Source organism: Ascaphus truei, unplaced genomic scaffold (genome assembly GCF_040206685.1).
Source record: "Ascaphus truei isolate aAscTru1 unplaced genomic scaffold, aAscTru1.hap1 HAP1_SCAFFOLD_148, whole genome shotgun sequence".
NCBI lineage: Eukaryota > Metazoa > Chordata > Amphibia > Anura > Ascaphidae > Ascaphus > Ascaphus truei.
The window spans coordinates 176,141-192,500 of record NW_027454366.1 but is presented as its reverse complement, the minus strand read 5'-3'; positions in this window follow the sequence as shown (position 1 = coordinate 192,500).

Here is a 16,360-nt window from a genome sequence, read left to right as displayed (position 1 = left end):
CTCTTCAGCCACACACCAGGAACGCTGGATTGCTTTCAGACGCTCGGAGAGGCGGATACAGTCGTGGATTGCAGGCACTGATTTATCTGGTAAGTACCGCAAACATGCTTGAACAAGGGCCGTAGACATTTTATTTGATGGTTTAGATTATCATTGTCTGTGGTTGTTAGTTATTGGTATTAGAGTTTTTTGATGTTGTTACGAATCAAATACATTTTGAAGTAGTAATCCCCTCCGAACTGGGCATTCCTGGCCAATAATGCCCTGGCTGTAAGAGTTGAAGGGCCCAAGCAAAGCCCCCACCTCTATACACACTAACACTGCAGGGGCATCAGAGTGTCTTGTTGTCATGGCAACGGGGGGTGTCACGTGATGTCATTTGTTTAATAAATTATTTTTTAAGGTGTCCTGGTTTTTCATTTTCGAAATCTGGTCACCCTATGTATTTATGCTGCATTCAGTGTTGTAATGTGCTGTAATTGGGTTACATGGCGTACATAGTGTATATACCGCATTCAGGGTAAGTGCTGTATGTGGATTATAAAGTGTATATATGCTGCATTCAGGGTTATAAAGTCGTTTATAGAGTATATACTGCATTCACGGTTACGTGCGGCATGTGGAGTATAAGGTGTATATATGCTGCATTCAGTGTTATAATGTGCTTTAAGTGGGTTACATGGCGGGTATAGTGGATATACTGCATTCAAGGTTACGCGCCGTATTGGATTATAACGGGTATATATGCTACAGTCAGTGTTATAATGTGCGGTATTTGGGTTACAGGGGTGTATACGGTACCGCAGTGGTGGTGGCGTGCTGTATTTGGATTATATGGTATACACTGCAATCATGGTTACGTGCTGGGTTCTGAATATAATGTTTATAGACCACATGCGCGGTTACATGACGGGTTTGGATTATATGGTGTATATGCTGCATGCTTGGCTTCGGGCCATTGCGTGGAGCATATGGTGTGTGTATATACTGCCTAATCTCAGGATTTCCCCATTGGGAGTGGTCCCCAAAAAAAGAGGCTGGGGAGTATAGGTTGATACAACACCTATCCTACCCCGAGGGGTCGTCGGTAAACGACGGCATTGACAGGGAGTTGAGTTCGGTGTCTTACGCGAACTTCGATCAAGCCGCAGCGCTGGTGGAAAGGATGGGAGAAGGGGCTCTAATGTCAAAAGCTGACATCAAATCGGCCTTCAGACACTTGCCAGTCCACCCCGAGTGCTTTCATTTGCTAGGCTGCATGCTCGAAGGTCAGTACTACATAGACTTATGCTTACCAATGGGAGGGGCGCTTTCTTGTTTTTATTTCGAGATATTTAGCACTTTCCTAGAATGGGTGGCCCGGAAGAGGGTGCAGGCAGCGGGGGTCATGCACTACTTGGACGACTTCCTTTTTGTTGGCCCCAGGGGTTCGGACTTATGCGCTAGGTGGCTGTTCGAATTTTCAGCCCTGGCGCGTGAGTTCGGCGTTCCTTTGGCCGACGAGAAGACGGTGCGGCCAACAACCACTCTTACCTTTTTGGGCATAGAAATCGACTCTGAGGCGATGGAGTACAGGCTCCCTCCGGAGAAGCTGGTCGCCCTAAGCAGGCTTCTCCGCGAATTCATAGCTCTCAAGAAAACATCATTGAGGCACTTCCAGGCGCTGCTAGGCCACTTAGTATTTGCTGCGCGCGTAATGCCGGCTGGGAGGGTTTTCGCCAGGCGCCTCTCCGCAGCAACGGTCGGGGTGAGACGACCCAACCACTTCATCCGCATCACCGCCGAAATCCGAAAGGACTTGACGGTGTGGCTGCGTTTTTTAAAGGATTATAACGGCAGAACCTTGTGGCGAGGTCCCCCATCCAACAACACAGAGTTGCAGTTGTTTACAGACGCCTCAGGGTCAGTCGGTTTTGGGGCCTACTTCGGTGGGGCATGGTGCGCGGAGCGGTGGCCTCCCCACTGGCGGGGGATGCCGCTCATTAAGAACTTGGCGTTCTTGGAACTATTTCCCTTGCTCGTCGCAGTGCGCCTGTGGGGTCACTTATTCGCGAATAAGCAAGTAATTTTTTGGACAGACAACATGGGTGTAGTGGAAGCCGTGAACAATTTCGGCTCACGCTCCCCGCCGGTGCTGTCCCTTCTGCGCTGTTTCGTACTGGCATGCTTGCAATTGAACATAGCGTTCAAGGCTCGACATGTCCCGGGGGTGGTGAATAACATTGCTGATGCCTTATCCCGGTTACAGATGGCGCTGTTTCGGAGACTGGCCCCCGGGGCGGACCTAATCGGCAGTCCATGCCCTGCAGACCTTTGGGTGCTGGCGACGACCCAGTGACCTCGTTGGTACGATCATCGCTGGCTCCGGGTACGTGGCGGGCCTATTCGGCAGCGTGGCGCGATTATCAAAGTCTGGCAGGGGAATTGGGTCTCGACGTATTGGGAGTCGGGACCTTGCTATCATTTGTCCTAAACTTAAGGGCAAGGGGTTTATCGGGAGGGTCCATAGGGAAAAAAGTGACAGGAGTCTCCTTCTTTTTGCAGCTAGAGGGCAAGGGGGACCCAACGAAGGCATTTATCATCAAAAGGGTCCTAGCGTGGTTAACGAAGGGGACGGCGGCAAATGACAGCAGAAGGCCAGTGACACCAGCGATATTAGAGGGTTTAATGCAGGCCGCAGACAGAGTGTGCCTATCGGGGTTCGAGGCGAAACTTTTCCGGCTGACGTTTGCATTGGCTTTCTTCGCAGCACTGCGAGCCGGGGAACTGGTGTGCGCGTCGCGCAAAGGCGAGGGAGGGATGCAGTTTGAGGACATAGTCTTAGGGGAAGGGTGGGTCAAACTACACGTGAAAAGGTCAAAAACAGACCAGCGGGGGAGGGGAGCGTGGATATCTTTGCTAGGCTACCAGGGACCAAATTTTGCCCAGTGAGCACGCTCAGGGAATACTTGGCATGCAGGCCAGACGGTCAGGGCCCCCTGCTCCTTCACGCGGACGGGGTACCGTTATCTAGATTCCAGTACCTGCGGGTTTTCCGCATGTGCCTAAGACACCAGGGCCTCGACGAGGCACAATACGGGACACATTCGTTCCGGATTGGGGCGGCAACGGAAGCATCACGCGCGGGGCTGTCAGTAGCTGCGATACAAAAGATAGGGCGATGGAAGTCTAACAGATACCGGTCCTATTTCACCCCACTCTGCCACATAACCAGGATGTTGACGCCCACCTGATGACATCAGAGCTACCATATGGCGCCCCCTAGTGACGTCAGACGTCTAGGTCTAAATCCCTGGCAATACAGCATAGAGCTGCCTTGGAGGACTGCAGCCACAGCCACACCTCTCCCCAGACTGAACACTCCCCCATGTGTGGCTGTGGCTGCAGTCCTCCAAGACAGCTCTATGCTGTATTGCCAGGGATTTAGACCTAGACGTCTGACGTCACTAGGGGGCGCCATATGGTAGCTCTGGTGTCATCAGGTGGGCGTCAGCATCCTGGTTATGTGGCAGAATGGGGAGGGGTGAGTATCAGGGGGGGTGGTATATATTGTGACTGTTTTCTTGTGTTTGGTAGCCTTCACCTTGAGAAAGGCAGTATTTGACTGCCGAAACGTTGGACTTTATGGCATGTTAAACCTCCTTTGAGTAAGACCGTGTGCCTGCTTCTTCTTCTTTGTCCGGCTACAGGAAGGGTCAGGAGACAGGGAGGACAGAGGCAGGAGAACCCCATCTGGCTCCGGCCTTGCCTGTCCCTACGAATACAAACATACAACCCCTCACTGAATAACATAGCCCTAATCCCATGTAATAATCCTGGGTGTAAACAAAATAATGGTTTTATGAATATTGTAATGGTTTATTAGGGACCTAGGAGGTGGCCAGTGGGGCTGTTATGTGTATTTGTGTTTATTGTGGGTAGCGGGGGTGGGTGAACGGGGTATTGGCCCCAAGGATGGGTGTTTAGGCCTACTGGGTGGGGGGGTAGTGGGAGGGGTTAACCCCTTCATTACCTTAGCGGTATTAACCGCTAAGTTAAAGAAGAGGTTAAGTCATCCCCCAACCCCCTGGCAAGGCCTAAACACCCACCCAGGGCCAAATGCCACCTTCTCCCACCCCCGCTACCCACAATAAGCCTGGCACGGGTGTATAACCCCTTCATTGCCTTGGCGGTAATGAAGTTGCCTGTAAATGCATTTTTTATGCATCGGATTCATGCCGGGGGTTTCTGGTGCTGATATTAATGGATATCAGCTCCGGGATACATGCATTTTATTTTCATCGCAGCTTCACCCCACCTTCTTGCCTACTTTTGTGGCTGGACAATTTGGAGAAGAAACAGCAATTTTAAAGTGGCGATCAGCCGCAATAAGCTGATCAGAGCTTATAGAATTGAGCGTGTTTGAAAAACTGGCGATCAGTGCCGAAAAGTGGCTTATCACCGCGCGTCTGCAGATTTTATTTATTTATTTATTTTCCGGCAAAAAAAAAAACCGGTTATTTTTGCTCTAATCGCCAGCTTCTCTGGGCTTACTGAATCGCTGTAGGCGATTACTGCATGAGGGCCTTAGGGAGGATTTGTTCCTGTAAAGTACACCTAGTTTGGCATAGGATTTGGATGTCAGGGTATCAATGTGCAACCCAAATGTTAAATGGGAGTTGAACTATATGCCCAGATATTTCAAACAAGTAACAGGGGCTAGGATGGTATTAGAGCTGGTTTTTATCTGAAGCTCTGTCATTGGCAGCTTTAGCAATTTAGCTCTGGTCCCAAATACCATTGTTACAGTCTTGTCAGTGTTTAAAATCAGTTTGTTTTGGGAAATCCAGTTTCACGTCTCAAAAAATCAGATTGAAGTACGTGTTCAAGGTCAGAGAGGCGAGGGCTGCGTGCATATAGGATAAGATCTAAGGCCTCTCACAATAACCCGTTAGGAATATTAATTCCTCATCTATCCGACATAAGTATAAAATATACTCTAACCAAGACCCCTAATACAGAGTTACCCACCTTATACGGGAGCAGCTGCCAGACGAGTATAGTAAATGTATCTTATTTCTTTTGCCACTGGAGGGCAGCGTGGAGTTACATGGAGTGGCGCCCGTAAGGACGACGTGCCAGTTAGGCGGAAGGAGACGCGCACACACTTTTATGTGAAACGGATATATTTGGGGAGGGATTTAGTAGTCTGAGTGAGAAAATTGATATTTTGTCACAATGGAAAAATGGAAAAATTAACCATTTAAATATGCACAGATTTTATCCCACTTTTGGAAATTAGGGATGTTGCCTAAAAGTTTGAGAATGCACAAAGTGCCACCCCTGGGCTTTAATGAAGCAGCATTTGTGGGATAAAGGGAACAGCATTCTGTATAAAGGTATTTTGGGCTCGATATAAATAATTGAAGCCAAAAACTAATATTAAGGGGCCTATGCAGAGAGCAGCGCGAACGGAAATTTCGGCGTTTTTTAGCGCTATATGGCTATAATAAGGTTGGAAATGGCGAGTTGAGTAAAAAGCGCCATTTTTTTTTTTTTTTTTTAGTAGAATTCGCCGCACGGCTGGCGAGAACCAAAATCTCGCCAGTTTTGAAAAGGGCCGTATGCAGAAAGGCACGATCGCCATCTAGCGGCTGTTCGCGCCATTAAAATGGAGAGAAATTCTACAATTAGCTCCGCCAACAAAAGTTGGCAGGAAACTGGAGCTCACCGGCGAGAGTGAAAAGAAAAAAAAAAACGCGCTTTTTTTCAAACATGTTTCACCAGCGCGCATCTCGCCGGTTGAAACTCTCCATAATCAAGCATGATTTTAAATGCAGTTCTCTGACCTTTCTGCATATGGAGATAAAATCACGCCATTACAGGTACAATTTATTACCAATTCCAATTATTTCCAGCGCTGCTCTCTGCATAGGCCCCTAAGTAAATTGAGAATGGAAAAATATTCAGCACAAACGTACAGAATGTGATGTTCTGAGAGATCTTACAGATGTTATCAAATCCCACAATGAATGTATAGAAAATGTCTGTATAGAACGAGTCAAACAAGAATATGCCAATAAAACGTTTAATTGGGAGATACAGGGGCCACAATTCAGGTCAGTTAGCTGGAAGAAGGGAAGCCGGTCAGCCGGTAGAGCAGGTCAGCCGGTCAGCCAGAAGAGCAGGTCAGCCGGTCAGCCAGTAGAGCAGATCAGCCGGTCAGCCGGTAGAGCAGGTCAGCCGGTCAGCTCTGAGATCAGTATTACTTATATCTCCTAACCTTTGCCCCCTGCATGTAATGCGCAGAACAGCCTGCACTGCATATACTGTACATGAGATACTTAACCCTTTCTTTTCGCTCGACTCTAATCTGAATGATTTGCTAATTGGTTTGTAATTAGAGAGATATTTGTAGCAGAATCCCATGTATGTTCTTTTTACCTTTTTAGATACCGTTTTGTGTTATAAAAGATATGAGATCAGAGGGGCTCCCTGTTTGCACTCGTGTTTTGGCAGAAGTGTATATGTGACCCTATAAATCTCCCTCACACCCGGGCTTGGCAGCGTGACACTAGTGCAGCGTCCTGGGGAAGAATCACTGAGCTGTTAGCAATAGATACAACGGATAGAAAAGACAATACACATAGGTTGGGTTAAAGAGAGTATTTTATTTAAATAATTAATCTCTTTGCTGGGAGGGGCCTGCAGCACATTGCAGAGCGATATAGTAACACGCAGAGCAATGCACTGCAGGCCCCTCCGGCAGCAAAGGGGTGAAGACCAATGCAGGGTGTATAAAGATCTCACTGATAATTCATGCACAAAGGGCAGTTTGTTGCTGTGATCCAGAGGAAGGCGAAACATAACCCCTGCTGTGCAATGGGGGAAAAAAATTCCTTCCTGACCCCATTAAATGGCGATCGGATGGTCCCTGGATCACTGCGCAGTGAGATCAGATGGAACAGCACAGATCAGCGTTGTTATACACAGGGGCACACTCAGTATATAGAGATGCGGGTGATGGGGCCCTTGTGCCCCTGTGAATAACTCACCTGCTCCCCCATCCCCCTGCATATCTATCCCATTCACCCCTTTTCCTCCCGCATACCTCGCAGGGCCGGCCGGCCATTAGGCGGTCGCCTAGCGCGCAAAGGTCCTAGGGGCGCATTAATAATCATTATTATTTTTTCCTCTTATTATTTCTAATTTATTTATCTTTTTTTTAAAATTATTATTCTTTTTTTTATCCAGTATTTTGGCGCCCTTTTATTTTTATTTTGCGTCGCGCTGGGGTGCGGTCGCACCCCCTGCAGCCCCGATAGCTACGCCACTGTTTATTTTATTATTTTATTTATCTTATTATTTTTTATACAACTGGGGCACAAATTTTAAGTTTTGCCTGGGGCGCATGAAACCCGTGCTCCGGCCCTGCTCCTTGTTCTCTCTCACCCTCTCACGCCCAATATCCCAATCTCCCTCTAGTACCTGCCCCTCCCGCAGCCTTCCTGATCTTATCTGCCTCTCCTGCGGTCAAACCAACTTCTCAGGGCCCCTAGAATACCCCTGGATCTACGCCCTGGCTCCTCTGCTACCTGCTCCTGGGGTCTGCTGCTCCGCCTAAAAAAGGTGAAGCAGCAGATCTGTCCGCACCTCTCATATTCTGCTACCTGCTCCCGGGGTCTTCTCCTCCGCCTAAAAAAGGTGAAGCAGCAGATCCGTCCACACCTCTCGTATTCTCCTAGGCCATTGTCCACCACGTCGCCAGACTTGACATCCGCTTCGTCGTCTGCCTCATCGGCCGCCTTGTAGCCCACCTCTTCGCACCACTTGACGCCCGCTTTATCGTATGCCTCGTCGTCCGCCTCGTAGCCCGCCTCGTCGTCCGGTGGCACAAAGGGCACCACCTTCGTGCGTGTCCTGATCTGCAGGAGACATGAAGTGTTTGTAACCAGGGACAGTGATACTCTGTATCGCAAGAGCTCCTGTGCCACTTATACCCCCTCCCCAATACCACGTTATACCGCCCTCCACAGGGCAAATACCCGTTATACCCACCTCCCCAGGCTCAGTACCCAGTTATACAACCCTCCCAAGGCCCAGTACCCAGTTATACAACCCTCCCAAGGCCCAGTACCCAGTTATACAACCCTCCCAAGGCCCAGTACCCTGCTATACGCCCCTCCCCAGGCCCAGTACCCGTTATACCCACCTCACCAGGCCCAGAACCCGTTATACCCACCTCACCAGGCCCAGTACCCATTATATACCCCTCCCCAGAAGGTCATGTTTCTATTTATCAAAAATACATTGAGTTACCTCTGGTTTTCAAGCATGTCCTGGGGGAGTTATCACAGAGACACAGAAACGTCGCTGAGTTTGGTGAGTAACTCCCTTAAACTCTCAGCAGTTGAATTCCCCATTAGGCGCTTAATGCGTTAAAAACAAGCGTTGCTATTTCTCTGCATGAAGTTGCAGGTAATTGGAAGAGTTACACAGTGACGGCTATTTCATCACTCACCTTCTTCCATCGAATCGGTCTTAGCGGTAGTGATCTCAGTATTATTTCCTCCTTCACATCGGATATCCATATCCATTCTTCGCCTCTGATCTGTATGCAAGACAATGCTTTAAGACAGGGTTGCGCAACCTTTTTCCCCTGCTCCCCCCTCCCCACCTTGTCTCCGACGTTCTGATGTAACGACGTCATGTGATATCACGTTGCTATGGCAATGCCACATCATGTGACGCCACGTTGCTGTCTCCAGAAGCCGCCGGAATCAAGGAAAGGGAACTTACAGAGGCCTTGCGCGCGATTTCCGGCATTTAATTTAAATGCTGTGGGGAAGAGCGAGGGGCCACTGTAAGCGCCGAGCCCCTCCTCCCCAAGAAAATGTCGCAACCCTCGATTTGCCCACCCCTGCTTTAAGAGATATTCTGGGACCCTCCAACTCCTCCATCGGACCCTTCCTCATATTGACTGACCTTGCAGTGCTCTGCACTGACTTGCACTGACCTGCTATGATGCCTCTCAAAATACCATGCTAACTCATTCTGAACATACATGTGTCCTTTCTACATGTTACTCAGCTTGTATGGGCCACAGACAGCTTTCCCGGGGTCCAGGACTAGTTGCCACCGGGGACACTCACCCATGGGTCGGCGACCTTGTGAGAACCCACCCCCCCAACCTGTTTTCTCTTGCATTGCCATAGACAACAACATTTCAGCCTGCTGGCCTTTCTCAGGTAAAGTGGCTAAACCCACTAAAGCCAGTAAAGAAAGGCCAGCAGCCGAAACATTGTAGTCTGTGGCACAATAAATTATCTTTTTTTATTCAAATCCGTGTGCCCTTTTCCATCAATCATATTGTATACATTGGACGAAATGCCGGTCTTCCCTGAGACTAAGGGGCACCGGTAAAAGTATCACTAATTGTTTTTTTTGGTGTGCAGCAAATCCCCATCATTTTTGCGTTCTCTTGCTCTGCCCCAATCTGACACACCACCTTGCTCTCTCACCCCCCTCTTACACTCCCGCGTCACCCTTTCCTTCCCCAAAGGTTGTCCTTTAATCAGATCTTACCCAAATTGTCTCCATCTCCCTTGGAAATGTTCTGTCTTTAAACTGTGCGGCTCCTCTTGATCCGAACTTTCTTAGCTGACCCCTTTAGGTTTCGGCTCCGAGGGTCTAAAAAATAAGCGACTCCGAAAAGATGTGAAATATGCGCACGGGTCCTAATGGGGCACTGAGGGGGAGACTTAAATACTACTAAATATAATCTACTGTGCTAACAAATATAATCTATTAACTAACAAATATAACTTATTAAACTAAGAAATATAACTTATTAAACTAAGAAATATAATTTATTAAACTAAGAAATATAACTTATTAAACTAAGAAATATAACTTATTAAACTAAGAAATATAACTTATTAAACTAACAAATATATCTTATTAAACTAAGAAATATAATTTATTAAACTAAGAAATATAACTTATTAAACTAAGAAATATAATTTATTAAACTACTGTAAGAAATATAACTTATTTAACTAAGAAATATAATTTATTAAACTAAGAAATATAACTTATTAAACTAAGAAATATAACTTATTAAACTTACAAATATAATCTATTTAACTAAATAAATATCTATTAAACTAAATAAATATCTATTCAACTAAATAAATATAATCTACTTCAAAACAATACAATAAAAAGCTGGAGAAATGATACGTTAACCAAGCCACAGATGTGATGCCAATGAGCGTTGAACTCCTTGCAGATCCACCGTCAGCTGGTTGTGGCAGAAAGTGGTGACATGCAGTAGAACAGAGTGGTTGAGCTGTAACCACGGCAGTCAGGTCAGAAATCAACACAATATTTTTTGAAATTTAGAATGAGAATGTTCAGTATGTCACATTCTGGGCTCAGACTCTGAGCCCTGTCACATGTTAGCAGCTTGTGATAATAGAAAGTATCCATACTGCTGCGGCACAGTTTATTCGAGCATTTGCCCGTTCTGTGCCGCAGCAGTAGCCTGGCGCGCGCCCGAGTGTGACGGGCGCGCGCCGAAGCAGCGGAAGAGCGCCCTCCGATCGGGGCGCTCTCCCTCCCGCTGCCGGGTCCGCCGGGTCCCCCGGAACCCCCTGCCGCCGTCCCGCAGATCGCGGGACACCAGGGCTCCCTCGGGGAGCCCTGGACGCGCGTGCAGGGGGCGCAGGCTCCCGAAGACGCGTGACCGCGCGTCTATGACGCGCGGCACGCCGAGGGGCGGCCACTAGCAAGCCGGGAAATCTCCCGGCTTGCGGATCTGGCCGCACTGCGATAAAGTGTGTCGCCAGTGTATACTGGGATGTGATAAGAGACATTATAGTCATTTTATACTGGGTCCCATAACCTGCTTTATATGAAGTATCATTTTACACTAGTAGAGATGTTACATTTTGAAAAAATAGCGCTTCTGGCGACAATGTTCATTTTCTCTACAAATGATAAATGAAAAAGTTGGATAAAACGTTATATGTGTGTGTGCGCGCGCAATATATATATATATATATATACTGTAAATATTCCTGTATATTCATTTGCATGTCTTAGACAGGTCTGCAACCCTGTCTTTCACCATTATCTTTAACCTTAATAGTCGTATATATATATATATATATATATACATATATATATATATATATATACATATATATATATGTATATATATATATATACATACACATATAGTATGTATATATATATATCATACTATATGTATATATATAGTCTGTTTTATACACACATACACGTGTGTGTGTGTGTGTGTGTGTGTATATGTGTGTGTGTGTATATATATATATATATATATGGTATAACCCAGAGGTGCGCAAAGTGGGGGGGGGGAGATTTTTCGGGGGGGGGTGGCGCGGGCGGTTGCAGAGGCCCCGCGCACTTCCTCGAGGCATTAAAATTAAATGACGGGGGATAACGCTAGGCCTCTGCAATGCTATTACTAACCTTGACTCTGCCGGCGTCACTCGTGTCCATGGCAACGCGGTGTTAAATTACGCCGCGGGGTCATGTGACGTCACCCTCGTCAAATGCCGCTGCAGGTCACGTAACGCCGCATCAAGGTAAGTGGGGGGGGGGCGCGAGCACCAGCAGAGGGAAGGCAGCGAGGCGAGCTGCAAAAGTTTGTGCTCCCCTGGTATAACCAATAAATAATATAGCTGATATAGCAATCTGGTTGTGGCTAGAGAGAGATTATAATGGCAGTGAGAAATAGTGGCCAGAATTAATAACAGTGCAATTACTAAAAAGTAGTTGTAATAAAATAATAATAAACACTATGCCTAAACACAATAAAAGTCCAGAAACCTAGCTCTAATAGCTATGTTATAACTCAATCATAAAAGGATCCAATTCGGGCGTCCTCTGGAGCCCTGGCAGCTCTCTTCAGGGAAACAACCACCTCCTCGATAGATATCTAAACAAAACAAAAAGAAGAGAAAGCGCCCGCTCCATGTGTAAATTTGGTTTAACAGTTTCATTTCCTGGACAAGATAAAAATAACAAACTCACAAACGCCCGTTTGGTAAAAGCATTGTGTGAGACAAGCTCGGGCTCCGTGGTAATCCGGTGGTCAATCCGCAGCTCCAGACTTTGGACGATGACCGGGAAACTCGATAGGCTGCGCCCCTCGCAGTGTGGTCCTCCGGCAATCTGTAGTATGCAGTTGTGATTCCACTCTGTAATTCCGGTGTCTCGTCTTGGTTGCGTACCAACTTCCCTTCCGGCGTCAAGACGGATAGTGTGGCAATAACGAGAAGAAAGTACCTACGCGTTTCTTCAGCACACGGCCGATTTCATCAGGGGATAATGCTACAACTCACTCGTAATGGTTTTATAGTCCTACAGTCCAATTGGTAATGGCATAATAGATCACATGTGTTACTGATTTTAGATAATACAGTAATAGATTCTTGTATGACACACACACACACACACACATATATATATATATACACACATACGTATGTTTATATATATATATATATATATATATATATATATATATATATATATATATGTGATAAAAAATCACTGGCTCTCCAATAGAAATTCAATAATGAATAGGTGCATGTCCCATATAAATAATAAAAGTATACATTACCGCATAGCAGCAAAAAGGGAGACAGCACTCAGGTGAATGAAAATTTTCATTCACCTGAGTGCTGTCTCCCTTTTTGCTGCTATGCGGTAATGTATACTTTTATATATATATATATATATATACACACACATACATATATATATACACACACATACATACATACATATAAAACGGTCTTCTTCGGAGAGAAGAAGATATATATATGTATATATAAATATATATATATACATATATATATGTGTGTGTATATGTGTATATATATATTTACACACACATATACACACACATAATGTTATAGGTTAGTGGTGCGTGAACTGGGGGGCGGGAGATTTGTCTGGGGGTGCGCGGGCGGGTGCAGAGGTCCCGCGCTCCTCCCCAAGGCATTTAAATGAAATGCCGGGGATCACGTGAGGCCTCTGCAACAGTAACACTGACCGGGATTCAGACACGTCTCCATGGCAACGCGGCATCAAATGACACCGCGGGGTCATGTGACGTCACTCGACCCCGGAGTGTGCTGGCAGGTAGGAGAGGGGGCGCAAGACCGGGGGAGGCCAGGCAGGGGGACGCAGCTTCAGAAGTTTGCGCTCCCCTGTTATAGATTACCATGCCAACAAATTGTAATAGTGCTACAGGGATCAATAAATATTACATTTAATACTTAATTATTGTGATGTTTCTAATCTACTGTGTGTTACAAATAACATTAATATCTTACAACTGAATATATTGCAATAATGTGATACCTATTTATTTGTGATTTAAAGTGTGTTACATAGTGATAAATTATCTAATAAATAAATCTTAAACTAATCCCACACAGTGACTACTTAATTCTGTGAATAAATGTGTTTTTAATGTCATTACTATGAAGGAGATGAAGATATAGTGTATATATAAATTCCTACCTGCAAACGCCGTCTCAGCCTGTCAGAATACGCGCAGAGTGACCTGTCGTGACACGTCAGGTCACTCTGTAACCGAACCCGGATCTGTGACGCATATGTACTGAGGTGGGGTTGGATCCCCCATGGTTATTTCTTGTTTTATTAATAAATAATTTACTATATTTTAATCTCTGGTGCGCATTGTGTGCATTTTTCTTCTTGTCTGCACAGTGCTTCAGATGCTGCATCTGAAAAAATGCCGGTGGATCGGGATGTGAGGTAGGGAAGTGACGTCCGCGCCGGAACGTTATTGCCACGCCTCCAAATATTCATTGCCACGCCCCCAAATCGCGCCCGAAGCATACCCTGCAAAGCCATAAAAAAGCTCAGACTTCAGCAAGTGTATTGCAGCGTGTGCCTTCCCTCCGTCTGAAATACTATAGACGCAGCCTTATCGACGCTTACTAAATAGGCCCGTGTCTCTCTCTCTCTCTCTCTGTGTCTCTGTCTCTCTCTGTGTGTCTCTGTCTCTCTCTGTGTGTCTCTGTGTCTCTGTGTGTGTCTATGTGTCTCTGTCTCTCTCTCTGTGTCTCTGTCTCTCTCTGTGTGTCTCTGTTTCTCTCTGTGTGTCTGTGTGTGTCTCTGTATCTCTGTCTCTCTCTGTGTCTCTGTGTGTGTCTCTGTCTCTCAAATCAAATCAGCTTTATTGGCATGACAAAAGAACATTTCAGTATTGCCAAAGCGTGAGTAATAGGGGGTGTGGGACAATGATTACACGAATACTAGGGGGTACGGTATAATGGTTATACAGTACATTACTTTTGTCTCTCTCTCTCTGTGTCTCTCTCTCATTCTCTGTCTCTCTCTCATTCTCTGTCTCTCTCTCATTCTCTGTCTCTCTCTCATTCTCTGTCTCTCTCTCTCATCCCTGTATGATAGGTATGTTCCAACTCTATTTTTTGCTCTTCTTTTCCGTTTGAGAGGAGGGAGTCCCTCACCTCTTCATAGGGTGACCACCCGTCCCCATTTTGCCGGTACAGTCCCGGTTTTTCGTGAGCTGTACCGATTTTTTGTGTGTACCGGAAATGTCCCGGATTGTCCTCAATGTGTCCCCATTTAAAAAAATTTTGTCGCCGGCGGTGCGCGAGTAAGCTGCGGTGCGCTGTGTGCGAGTAAGCTGCGGTGCGCTGTGCGCGAGTAAGCTGCGGTGCATGTGCGCTGTGCGCGAGTCTGCGGCGGCGCGGAGGAGGAGACTGCAGCAGCCCGGCTGGTAAGTATTTTTTTTTTTTTTAATGCCAACCCCCTCCCCCCCCCCCCCACCCGGCAGTTTCCTACCTTGTTGGCCAATCCCCAGCGTCCCGGCATTAAGCCCCGCCCCCCGGCATCATCCTTCACCAAGGACCGGCATGTGGAATTGATGGAAGGAAGGGTGCCTGGGGGCGGGGCTTCCGCTTCCTGCGGCAGAGCACACGTGGCTCCTGGCTCTTCTGCGCGGTGTTTCCCCCCCTCTGCCCGCCCGGGGGGATAGGAGGTGGGTTTTTTATCCTTTGCCCCCTGTCCTGGCGCTCCCTTCCCCCCCCCCCCCCGTCCCCTTGGTTCGGGAGATGGGCGCGGGGGCTGGCAGTGGTGGCTGCGCGGTGTTCCCCCATTCTGCCCCGGGAGCCCGTGGCTGCCCTCCGGGGGAGGGGGGGCGGCGGCAGTTTACCTTTGTGTCCCGGCGCTCCTATCCCCCCCCCCCCTAGGTGCGGGAGATGGGCGCGGGGGTGGGTGCAGGGGGAGGCGGAGAGCCACCTGCTCGTGGCTGCCTCTGTACTCCAGTCTGTGTGTGTGTGTGTGTGTGTACCAGTGTCTGTGTGTGTGTGTGTACCAGTGTCTGTGTGTGTGTGTACCAGTGGTGTGTGTGTGTACCAGTGTACGTGTGTGTGTGTGTGTGTGTGTGTGTGTGTGTGTGTGTGTGTGTGTGTGTGTGTGTGTGTGTGTGTGTGTGTGTGTGTACCAGTGTGTGTGTGTACCAGTGTGTGTGTGTACCAGTGTGTGTGTGTGTGTGTATGTACCAGTGTGTGTGTGTGTGTGTGTGTGTGTGTGTGTGTGTGTGTGTGTGTGTGTGTGTGTGTGTGTGTGTGTGTGTGTGTGTGTGTGTGTGTACCAGTGTACCAGTGTACCAGTGTACGTGTGTACCAGTGTGTGTGTGTACCAGTGTGTGTGTGTGTACCAGTGTGTGTGTGTACCAGTGTGTGTGTGTGTGTGTACCAGTGTGTGTGTACCAGTGTGTGTGTGTGTACCAGTGTGTGTGTGTGTACCAGTGTGTGTGTGTGTGTGTGTGTGTGTGTGTGTGTGTGTGTACCAGTGTGTGTGTGTACCAGTGTGTGTGTGTGTGTGTATGTACCAGTGTGTGTGTGTGTGTGTGTGTGTGTGTGTGTGTGTGTGTGTGTGTGTGTGTGTGTGTGTGTGTGTGTGTGTGTGTGTACCAGTGTACCAGTGGACCAGTGTACGTGTGTACCAGTGTGTGTGTGTACCAGTGTGTGTGTGTGTACCAGTGTGTGTGTGTACCAGTGTGTGTGTGTGTGTGTACCAGTGTGTGTGTACCAGTGTGTGTGTGTGTACCAGTGTGTGTGTGTGTACCAGTGTGTGTGTGTGTGTGTGTGTGTGTGTGTGTGTGTGTACCAGTGTGTGTGTGTGTACCAGTGTGTGTGTGTGTGTGTGTACCAGTGTGTGTGTGTGTACCAGTGTGTGTGTGTGTGTACCAGTGTGTGTGTGTGTACCAGTGTGTGTGTGTGTGTGTACCAGTGTGTGTGTGTGTGTACCAGTGTGTGTGTGTGTGTGT